Here is a 12,286-nt window from a genome sequence, read left to right as displayed (position 1 = left end):
TGAGATGATCACTTATCATTTTCCAGGAAATAAAACTTACTCTGTTACCTGAAGTAGCCTATTATGCTTTAACATTTTCACTAAACAACATTTTCATTATGGTTAGGAAGTTTTCTGCAGTTGTTTGCCGTTCCAAGCATATTTTCTTTTTTCATGTTAGTTTTTGTAGAAACCAGCCGCAATGGCGACAGGCGACGATTCTATTTTAGAAACTCTTATTATTTCTGCGACGTCACGGCTGAAACAACAACACAAAACATATCAATGATAGTCTCAGGTAGTGCTTATGTGCTTCATAAGCATGTAATGTTACTTTGTCTTTTAATATCATTTAGTGTTCCCAGCTTTGTACCGTATAGGTGTAACGTTAGGCCTACCAAAGCAACAATAATTCAACACAGATCTTGAAATTAAACAAATGGAAACAAGAACATTCAAACTGTGAACAGACAAGTATATTCTTTAAAAAAGATTATTTTAGCAACTTTTAGTAATGTTTAAATGGTGTAATATTTGTGAATTCGATTAAGCCTATCTATTTCCTTGTGAGTGCCATCAGGATTAATCTCTGGTGCCATACACTCGTCGTGGGAGCCCGCCCACACGCTGTTCTGATTGGCTGTGGTTTTTGATTGATTTGTAGCATCTTGTAGTCATGTCGCGTGTAGACAGAAAAATTGCTTGTTGCTGGAATCGCAATTGCGTGTAGTTAAGACACTGAACATTAAAGGGATAGTTCACCCAAAAATGAAAATTCTGTCATTAAAGGTCCCGTTCTTCGCGATTCCATCTTTCAAACTTTAGTTAGTGTGTAATGTTGCTGTTAGAGCATAAATAATACCTGTAAAATTATAAAGCTCAAAGTTCAATGCCAAGCGAGATATTTTATTTAACAGAAGTTCCCTTTTAAAGCCTACATCGAACGGCCGGTTTGGACTACAGCAGGAAGTGCAGGGATGTAATGACGTCGCTAGAACTGTTTGTTGACTAATCCTCCGCCCACAAGAACAGGCAAAATAGGGGGCGTGGTCTTGTTGCTCTCCCACACGGAGAAGAGCGCTCATTCAGCGATTGCATCTCCCCGTTATGGTAAGAGGCGGGACCTTTCTGGGCAAAGTGTGGTAAGCTGCTGTCCAATCACAACACAGGAAGCGCTGGCCCAATCAGAACTCGTTACGTATTTCTGAAGGAGGGACTTCATAGAACAAGGAAATCATCAGGCCGTTTTTAGGACAGAGGAAACAGAGCTGTACAGATAAGTAAATGGTGTGAAAAATACAATGTTTTTTTACACGCGAAACATGAACTCATGTTATATTGCACACTGTAAACATAATCAAAGCTTCGAAAACACGCGAAGAATGGGACCTTTAATTACTTACCCTCATGTCTTTCGACACCCGTCCATTCTGGCCTGACAAGCCAGACCCACATCAAGATGTTTGGTCTAGAAACTCACCATAGACAGGGCTCAATCCGAGGGGCGGGATAAATGGTTGTCTTTCAAACTCCCTCTGCACGCGATAGGATAGCGCTACAACCAACCAGAGAAACGATGGTAAAACAGAGCTTGTTGATAGATTAAACATTCGCCGCATCTGGTCAGCAAAACTCCGAACTCATCTTCCATTTTTAAGAATGACTTCAGTGCCCATCTTTGTTCTTTTCTCAGAGAAAAGCTTAACTCCAAGTCTTCCAGAGTCGCGGTCAAAGCTGATTCGAAAGATCGCCGTTCGCCAGCTTCTGTGTTTACTAGAAGCACGCAAATGCAACTCGGCCGTCGTCATTATGGCCCCGCCCACCGACTCTATACACGATGTGATTGGCCCAGCAAGAGTTTGACGATTACAACTCAGAAGGGTATTGAGAGTTGCTAGACGACACTCGCGGGCAGATTAGATTTGTTGTCGCTAGGGTGCGTCTAGATTTCTAAGCTACGTCCGTTCATCTTCAGAACACAAATTAAGATATTTGTGTTGAAATCTGATGGCTCAGAAAGGCCTTAATTTCCTCTCTCAAGACCCATAAAAGGCAATATTAGCGTATTGATTCATGTTTCGGATCGCGTGTCAAACCACCAAACTGCTGAAATGACTTTAGCTCTAGCTATAGAGATTTTACACATTTTTGCAGTGTTTTTTTTTCATTTATTTTTTTTTTGCAGCTGTTTGCATGAATACAGTTGGAATAGGCCCGTTCTTCAGTTTTAGATACTGAGCGAATCCTGCTATATTGCCCCACAGTGGCGTGCACAGACCTCCTCAGGGGCAGGGGCGGAAGGACAAAAAAGGACCTTTTGACCATTTGGATGCTAATGTCAGACTGTGTAAGCCTTTGAGGATAATGCCAGTTGAACTATTATCCTTTCCTTTGAATCGTCTGACAATCTCTTGAGTAATGGTATCCAAAAAGGTGTAGTATACCCTTGTTCGGTAGAAATCCTCCAAATTCTCAGGGTGATGGTCTTCTCCTGTTGACTTGGAACTTTACTTATACCTTGCAGGTATCTTTCTGGGTCTCGTCTCACCAGATATTTTGTCAGGAAAGTCAATTCCAGCAGCCTCAGCCTTCTCCTTTGCTTTTTCAAACACAATCTTGAATTCACTTTCTGTCCTCAGTTCCTGAAGCCTTTTTAGCACTCCTTCCACCACTGTGTATGACACTGCCAGATCCAGATCTTTACGCTGAAGAGCAGCTGATGCAACAGCAGTCTCCTGAAACACTGGGGTGTCCACCTCCAAACAGAGCATAAACTCAAAATGTATTCTGCGAAACAACATTAGAGCATCACCTGCAGCTGGATCAGGTGGATTGCTGTCTGACATTTTTTTTCAACAGCTGCATAACTGCAGAAAGGACTTTGTGCAGTGCTTTTAAGGCATTCTCTCGACAGGCCAAGCGCGTGTCAGTCAACCGTTTTAACTCCCAGGTTTTCTCTCCAGCATATAACAACTTTTGCAATTCTATGAATGCAGCATGGCGCTTGCTAGAAGAAGACAGGAAAATGTAGAGCCTCTCTACCAAATTAAAAAAATGCACAAAATGGGGGCTTGATTTAGCGGTCTCCACAAGCACTAGGTTTAAACAGTGTGCATGGCAGTGCACATATAGTGCTTTTTCATTTTGTCTCTGAATTCTAGCTTGCAGCCCTTTGTAACTAGCACTCATGTTAGCTGCACCATTATAGCCTTGACCCCGGATATTTTCAGCGTTCAATCCGTTTTCTGAAAGAAGGGTCATTACCACTTCCTCTAGGTCTTTCCCACTTGTTGATTTTACATGACATACTTGGATGAAGCGCTCCTTTATTTCCATGTCATGGACAAACCGGACCAAAAAGGATACTTGCACTGAGTGCGACACATTAGTTTCATCCAAAAGAATTGAAAATATCTTGGCATCATTCATCTCTTTCAGAATTACATTTCTCACTTGTGTTCCAAGAGATCTTATTAGGTAATTCTGGGTCCTGTTGGATTAAAGAGTCACATGTGGCTTCTTCTTGTGGGACTGAATCATCTGGATACACTCAAAATGCATTCGGAGGACACTGTCATATTCATCTAGAAGGTGCACAAGCTCAAGAAAGTTTCCTCTGTTTGAACTGGTACTTCTTTCATCATGGCCTCTAAATGCAAGTCCTTGCCTTGCCAAATATACTGTGATGTCTATCAGCCGAAACAGGATTTCTCTCTTTTTTTGTCTTACTTTTTCATTTTGTAACTCACATTCTGCAGCCTGAGCTTTAAAAGCTTCAACTAAAGACCCCTTTCTATAGTTGGCCCACCTCACCATACTGATCATATGGGCTTCAGTGGCTGCATGCTCGTATATCTTTTCAACGGCCTTCCTCCAGTTAACAACTCCAGCTGTTCTCCATGCTGCTCTGGCTTTGAACTTTTCTTCTGTCAAGAAGAGACGACAACTAAAACAGTACATGGCATCTTTTTCCATTGAGTACTCCAGCCAGTTGTTAACAGCATACCACTGGCTCTGAAAAGACCGTCCTTGAGGATTTTTTGGAAAGCCAGATACTGGTTGACATGGCCCAAGAGAGCAGCAGAACTGTATGTAGTTGCTATTAACCTTAATTAGATGCTGATCAACGTGAGCTGGGTCTGTTGGATACTGCAAGGCCATCAAGGATGGGTAAACTTCTGGTGCATTTGCAGCTCCTTCCTCTGTTATCTCTCTATCCTTTCCTTAAGTCATCTCTCCTTCAATATCTGCTTCTGCAGCTCCTTCCTCTGTTATCTCTCTATCCTTTCCTTGAGTCATCTCTCCTTCAATATCTGCTTCTGCAGCTCCTTCCTCTGTTATCTCTCTATCCTTTCCTTGAGTCATCTCTCCTTCAATATCTGCTTCTGCAGCCCCTTCCTCTGTTATCTCTCTATCCTTTCCTTAAGTCATCTCTCCTTCAATATCTGCTTCTGCAGCTCCTTCCTCTGTTATCTCTCTATCCTTTTCTTGAGTCATCTCTCCTTCAATATCTGCTTCTGCAGCTCCTTCCTCTGTTATCTCTCTATCCTTTTCTTGAGTCATCTCTCCTTCAATATCTGCTTCTGCAGCTCCTTCCTCTGTTATCTCTCTATCCTTTCCTTGAGTCATCTCTCCTTCAATATCTGCTTCTGCAGCTCCTTCCTCTGTTATCTCTCTATCCTTTCCTTGAGTCATCTCTCCTACAATATCTGCTTCTGCAGCTCCTTCCTCTGTTATCTCTCAATCCTTTTCTTGATTCATCTCTCTTTGTACACAGCAAATTCTGGTTTTTGGAATAAACTCCCTGGTAGTTAAAATCAACTCAATCTGAGTGTACATGCGTGACCATCAAATACACTCCAGCGGCGAGTTAAAGTAACTCTGCTCTTGGAGTTGAATTTTTAACACTTTTTCAGAGTTGAAATTTAACTCTTTCTGGAGTTAAAATACTAATCCTACTGAGAGTAACTGTAACTCTGAAATGTAGTTAATTAAAATATGAACTCCTTACCAGTGTTAAAAATTAACACTTAAAAAAATATTTAATTTAACACTTCTTAGAGTTAACATTTATTTAACACAATATGTTTATGTGGGAATTACTACACTGAACTCCATACTCTCGATTTACTGCCTTTATTTGACAAAATCCATACATTTGGTTCAGAAATTCAATGCATGGACACACTTTGAAAACAATTGCTGTCCCAAAACTTTTACATTTACTACATAGGCAGCTAACAGAGTAAATTAGTAAAATTGTATAAAACATTGTCAACACATCACTGCTTTATATAAAATCAAGCCTGCTGGATTATAAAAAAAAGTAGTGCAGTATGATTGTGTAACCTGAGGAAGATGCTTATACATCAGATGAAGTAACAAGGAACAACTTCACAGTAAACTCATTTAAATAAGAAATCAGATAATGCAACTCTCTGATACAACATAAAATTGTGAATCACACCCGTATGACATTTGGGCATCAAAAGATTTGAAATGTCTTAATTGTTCCCTTTCTATAACCAGTATATTCCTTGGTAGCTTTGCACTCACTTGAAAAGCATGGAAGTGATCATGGAAACATGTTTCATGCTCAGTCAAAACAAAAAACACTTTACCGTTGTGTAAAATGATGGAGGATATTTTGCTGAAAAGTGGCATGTTTTCATCAGTACCTGAGCAAACAAAAAGTCCAACACGATATTCAACACCACAACATTTTACCCACTTAGTGAGATTGACAGTGGCTTGTGAATCAACATGGAGAGATGCAGTTATATGTTCTGAAAATTCAAGCGTTTCAAGTGAACACATTTTGACTGGACCAGACTCAACTGCTTTTAGAGACAAGCATTCCCAGTGATATGCTACTGCAAACTGGTGTTTATTTGCAAGCGAAACAGTCAAATTTTTGAAGTTCTTCACCGAATCTTTAAAAAATTTGTGCTTCGCTTCAAATCTCATGGTCCAGATATGAATGAGTGGTCCAATCTTTCTAATGCACCTTGGGTAGTGGACCATGAAATGATGTTTCGGAAGCAAGTTTTTTGATGGGTACAGTTCTTTGAAGAGCTGATGATGTTCAATAATAAGGTGCTTTAAATACACTGTCATGCCCTCAGTAATTGAGTAAGAGAACACAATGTTTATGATGTTCAACAATAAGATCAACAAGCGCCAGTGCAAATCATCCTCTGGTACCAGGTCACCAAATATCAACGGTATGTTTGTGACTAAACACAGTGTTTGCGATGCATTTAAGCCTAATCCATGTCCTCCACAGTCAAGATTCATATTTGTTGGCTTGTTTTTAGTTTCCAGATAGCCATAATTAAAAGCATACGTCCTGTTTAACAAGCTTTCTTTAGAGATGAAATGTTCAATAAGATATTCAAAGAGTAGTTTGATCTCATATTGACCCACGCCTTCCAAAATATCGTGCATGATGTCAACAGCATAGTTTTCCCCTGTATTGAAATACTGCAAAGTATTGAGCATGCTCTTCCTCTTGATGCCAAAGGAAGAGGTTAGTGTTGGATCCTCTACCAAACTGGCATAATGCTGATCATTCAATACTGGTGATCTTAAAGTCAAACTTGGGTCATCGTCTGAGAAAATGGATTGAGCTGAAGATTTATCAATTAAGCAAAATCGACAGAAATAATTTGCACTAAATGATTCCAAGAACCCAAGAATGCTATGCATACCCAAGTTATCGCCAGTAATTTGAGCAAGTGTGCCATGTACAGGTTGTTCAGCAAATGAAACAGCAACTCCAACAGTTTCTAATATTTTCAAGTCCCTTATAAAGGGTTTCAGCATTTCATCAATTCCATATTTCTTAACATCTTGAGCATGAAACAAAGATACCAAATGGATGTTCATGAGGGCAGAATTCACCTTTGGAGCAAGATTTCTGAGAATAAAGTAAAAGCAACCAACTTTATGAATACCTTTTTTGGAGCCAAGAGGATTTGCACATTCAAACTCATCATAGTATAATTGAATTTGGAAAGCAAACTTATTAGTCGAAAATAATGGATGATTTTTAAAGTAGCTACCGTCACAGAAGTCTTCATATATGTCAGACTGAGTACATGTTTGCATCACCTCACAAATGTTTTCGTTTCTGCAAATGAACTGGAGTGTTTTCAAAATTGGAATGTATATGAATTTATCATTAACAGGAACTTGTTCATAAGTTCCAGTTTTGTTATTTCGTCTAGTGTCATACCTAACACCAAGGCGCAGTTCAACTGGGTCTACTACTCCCCATTTATCTCTGAAATACTTCTTCCATTTGGTATCAGTGTTCAATTGGCTGAAAGGGTTGTCCAAACTTTCAAATAACTCTTCTATGGCTGGTCTGGATGGATTGTTATCTGGGAGTAAGTTTAAACACAGTCCTTAATATTAGACTGCAGATCTTCCACAAACTCCTCCAAATTCTCAATTGTGGCAAGAACTACAGTATTTGGTACACCACTCCCCAAAAGCTTTGCTAGCACACATATCTTTGTTGTGAGTGGATACTGAAGGGGCTGCTTCAACATTTTGGCACTGAGATGAAGTAGAGGGTATTTCATCATTTAAGGAATAAGAATTGTGTTTTTCATTTTCGTAACTGGAAGGGGTCTTGTAAGGAACACATCTGTCACCAATTGAAGAATGTATATTAATGAGATGCCTCCTAAATCCAGAATAACTAGAGAATTGCAAACAACAACCTGCTTGAGCACATTTCAGTCTTAGATTTTTCCCAGGATACATTCCATGAATTAGTTTTAGGTGCCTGAATAAAAGCAAAGCTGAACCAAAGGATGATGTGCAGAGGAAACAACTAAACATTTTGGTTGAATAAGACAATTACTGCTTGTTCAACAGCTTTGCTCTCAGCTCTTTGACTTTTGGAGTTTCTTCAGTTGTACCTATATCAATATTGTACACAGTAGTCTGCAAGAATGTGTACAGGCTGGACAGAGCATCATCATACTTCACACTGAAAACAAAATGGCACTTGAACAGCTCGTCAAAAGCACCCAAGGATGTACATGACTGACAAGGCAGAAGTTTTTTGTCCAAGACAATGTAAAAGGTGAAAACCTGTGCTTTTGAAGTGCCTGAAGCAAGAAGATATGGCTGAGGGTTTCCTTCAGTGGTCAAGAGATGATCCTCAAGGCTGTGGCATGACTGAAACAACATAAATGTCCCTTTATAAACAATTTGTTTAAAATAGGCATTATTTGGAATAGAATAGTGTTGTCTTAACAAACCTTCAAAAATTTCACCAGATGATCTGTTGCCTCTCCAACACTGATCTTCTTGGGCCGCTTCCTTCCAGCTGGCTGTGGAGTGAGAAGATGCAGCAGGACAAGTAGAGAAGCCATGTCACTGTCCCATTCTGGAGACAGAAAATAACAGTAGTTCAAACTAGTCTGTTTATGGCATCTCTTAATTACCCCTGTGTATTGTGTATCATAATATCTTAAAATTTAAAATTAATATATTCTTAAAACTATTTGTTAAGAAGTTATTACAATCTTCATACAAGCAGCATTATTTTTTTAAATGTAAATAGTTATGAACAGCATTCACAAAGCATGAATTTAATGATGAGCTTTTGTAATTAACTAAATTATGAATGAACTGTGTATTAAATGTTTTTAGCAGACTTTTGAGGGGGAAATGCTTTTGAGAAATAATCAATAAAAACTTTTAACCAGAAGATTGATTGACTCAAGTAACAACATTACTATTTTGATGATGACTGTACCTGGATCATCAGTAATGTCAGATTCTTCATTCAGTGCAGCTTTCAGATGCTGTTTTAGGAGAGCAGTCTCCTTAAGGTTCCTGGCCTCCTGAATGACTTTTTCTTTAAAACTGGTGTTCCATTTTTCCAGGAACCTTGAAGCAACCTCTGCTCCAAATATCAGTGAGAAGTCTTGCAAAATCTAATTAAAACAGGAAAGATAAACATTTAGACATCTAATGTAACATAATAATTGTAATAAAAATGTTGCATTCTTATTTAATACTTACCAGTCCTTTGATGTCCAAGAAACGAGGAAACATTTGTAGTACATCAGCAGAGCGCTGTGGGTCGTGGAGAATCTGTTGACGGTAGTGAAAAGTTTCTCTCATCTTCTGGAACACTAAGTCACGGTCAGTTGTGTGGTGGAGGAGAGACATGGCTTCCATACATTCATCTCCCATTCGCTGGTCATCTATGGTTCCAATCGTTCTTGATGATGAGGGACCTCCTTTTAGCTCTATTCTGTTCTGTGGTGTAGAGGAGGTTCTGGATTTACGTTGCACGGTCTTTATACGCCACTCAAGAAAGCCTTTGTTGCTCTGAATGTCAAAGAAATGTTCCTGGGGGAAGCAGTATGTTATGTTGGACAAAATAATACAATTGCAAGCTCAAAAGCATATAAGAAAAAAACAACAACAACAACAAAAACTTAGGTAACACTTTAACTAATGTTAACTAATGACCATTATTCTAATGTATTAACTAACATGAACCAACCATGAGCAGTTCATTTGTTACTGTATTTGTTCATCTTTGTTAACGTTAGTTAATGAAAATACAGCTGTTCATGGTATGTTCATGTTAGTTCACAGTGTGTTAACCAATGTTAACAAGATTTTAATAATGTATTAGTAAATGTTGAAATTAACATTAGCAAAGATAAATAAATGCTTTACAAGTGCAGTTCATTCATGTTAACTAATGTAGTTAACTAATGTTAATTAATTACCATTATTCTAAAGTGTAACCAAAACTTACATATCCTTTTTTAGAGTATGGGTCTTTCAAAGATGGGAACAGTGACACAATCCCAAGGGCATGGAACTCCTTGGTTGCTTTACTAACAGCTCTCCTGCAAAGGTGAAAACATATTTTTATTTAGATTCTTGTCAGTTTTTTTTTTTTTAAAGAAGAAAAAAAGGATAAAGTCATGCCTTCTTTAAGCTTCTTACCCTTCTTTTTCATGCATGTGAGCAACAATAATGTTGACCATTAACCGCCTTGTAGAATCTTTCAAACTCCCAGTCTCTTGATACTCTTTAATCACAGTCATCCCCGCTGGCTTTGAAGTAAGAATTTGCTCGACATTCTAAAACAAAGAAAAGATTATTTAGAAAAATTACAACTAAACATGGACCTGATTTTTTTTTTTTTAACAAAGACATTTAACTTTAATCTAATAACAAAGATCTATTTGTGTGCAAGTAAAAAAATATATACATTTCTTGCATTGACACTGTCCGTTAAAGGTTGAATCATTTGAGATCCAGAGTCTCTGCTGCTCAAGTTGCTTGAGACAGACAATGTATCTGTCAGATTTGAGGAGGAGGAACCTTCAACCCCTTGCTGCAGGACAGTTAAATCTAAAGATCACAAAAACAACACAGTTTAATATATAATCTAGAAAAACTATCATATGTACCACGATGGATATTCCCAGGCTCAGATAAAATAATCACATTGCATATTACTCTGCTTACCACAAGTAGTGAGAGTAACATATTCTGTCGGATTTGAGGAGGCACCAAACTCTGTCAGGTCTGAGAAGTCAGCAGAGTTCTTGGATGTTTCAGGAAATAGAAGCTCTGAAATGCACACATTTTGTTTCTGAGTCAAGATACAAACTCTCAAAATAGCTAAAAACAAAACAAATGTTCTTAAATGTCCTACCATCATCAGTGTGGACGAAAAAACTAATCTCTTTGGTTGTTGCAAGTTCTGGAAAGACATCCTCGTCCACCTCTATTCCCTGGTCATCTGTGACTTTCAATGTTGTATTCTCGGGTATCAGAAATTTCTGCTGGACTACACCATAATATCAACAATGTTTCCAAAAGAAATTACAAAATGACTGTTACTTGCTTTTTATTATCTGAATACTAAACATACAACTCACCTGCACTGAGAAAATCTGTGAAACAAACTTCTTCCAGTTTAACATACTTCTTCTTCCCTCCAAGTTGCACTTTTATTAACATTGTGACCTGACATTAAAGAGAAAATATGTAATTTATGATAACAGCTAATGTTAGTGTTTGAGAATGCAAAAATATGTTTAAGCTGAAAATCACACACTCTCTTGGAACACGACTAAATATACCTATACCATTGCTGTTACAATTAAAATTATTGCAGGCCTACACATCACGCCTCAACTATCTTATTATCCAGGGTAGACACTGCAGTTTAGTAACCACGTCTATAAAACATTAGGCCAGTGTTTCCCAACCTTTTTTCACCCTTCAAAAATGTTCTACATTTTGTGGCAACCCCTCACATACGTTATGCTAGGGGTGTAACGGTACAGATTGCTCATGGTTCGGTTTGTATCACGGTTTTAACTTCACGGTTTCGGTATGGTTCGGTATTTGCTGTGTTCAAGGAAAAAAGGACTACTGTCAAATAAAAATAAAGAAAATAAGAACAAATAACTTAAATACAAGCAGCAGCACAAATAAATACTATCGAGCAAAGATACTAATAGAATAAACGTTCTAAATTTTCAGGTTTTTCAGGTAGGTATAACATTTTCAGGTACAGAAATTGAATAGAGTAGTCAAATGTAAAATAACTGCATATTTAACTCTTTCAATTAAAGATTGATTCTTATTAAACTTACAAAAGCTATTTAATCAAGATCAGTGAGTGATGTCCTTATATTTTGTTTGACATTAAACAGACAGCAGTAAAGGCTACTGCCCCTTTAAGATAATGCAGGTATATCCGTCGTCTTTCTCGTCTGTATAAAGTGAGACGTGTGCGCGCTTTGGGAAGAGTACAGAGACAGATCTTCTCTCAGCGCGCGAGAGTTCTCATTCGCGTCTTCTGGCACTACACGCGGCTGATGACGGAGAACTGACTGGTCATATTCAGACATACAGCAGCAATCGCATGCATTAAACAAAGTTTACAAAGAGAGACCGTTTTGCCCACGTTTTTCTTTTATTATGGCTGTAATTTATCACTGAGGAGCCAGCACATGTATCCATCGACAGAAACATATAAAGCATTATTTTCAAGTTGCAACTGGATATTAAAGATGCATTAGATGAGATGAACCTCGGTGCAAGTGCGTGCCGATCCGTGGGTGGAGAACCATATGATTCGATTTTTTACCGAGAACCATTGCTAATACACCCCTAATACAGACGTTGACGTGAAACATTAAATATGTTATTTCAGACATTATAGGCTACATTTATCATAATTATTTTATTCACCTTTTATCATTTATGCATTTGAAGGACTTTTACACGGCACCCCTGCTTA

Source organism: Pseudorasbora parva, chromosome 25 (genome assembly GCF_024679245.1).
Source record: "Pseudorasbora parva isolate DD20220531a chromosome 25, ASM2467924v1, whole genome shotgun sequence".
NCBI lineage: Eukaryota > Metazoa > Chordata > Actinopteri > Cypriniformes > Gobionidae > Pseudorasbora > Pseudorasbora parva.
The sequence above is the reverse complement of the archived record's forward strand: the minus strand, read 5'-3'. Positions refer to the sequence as shown.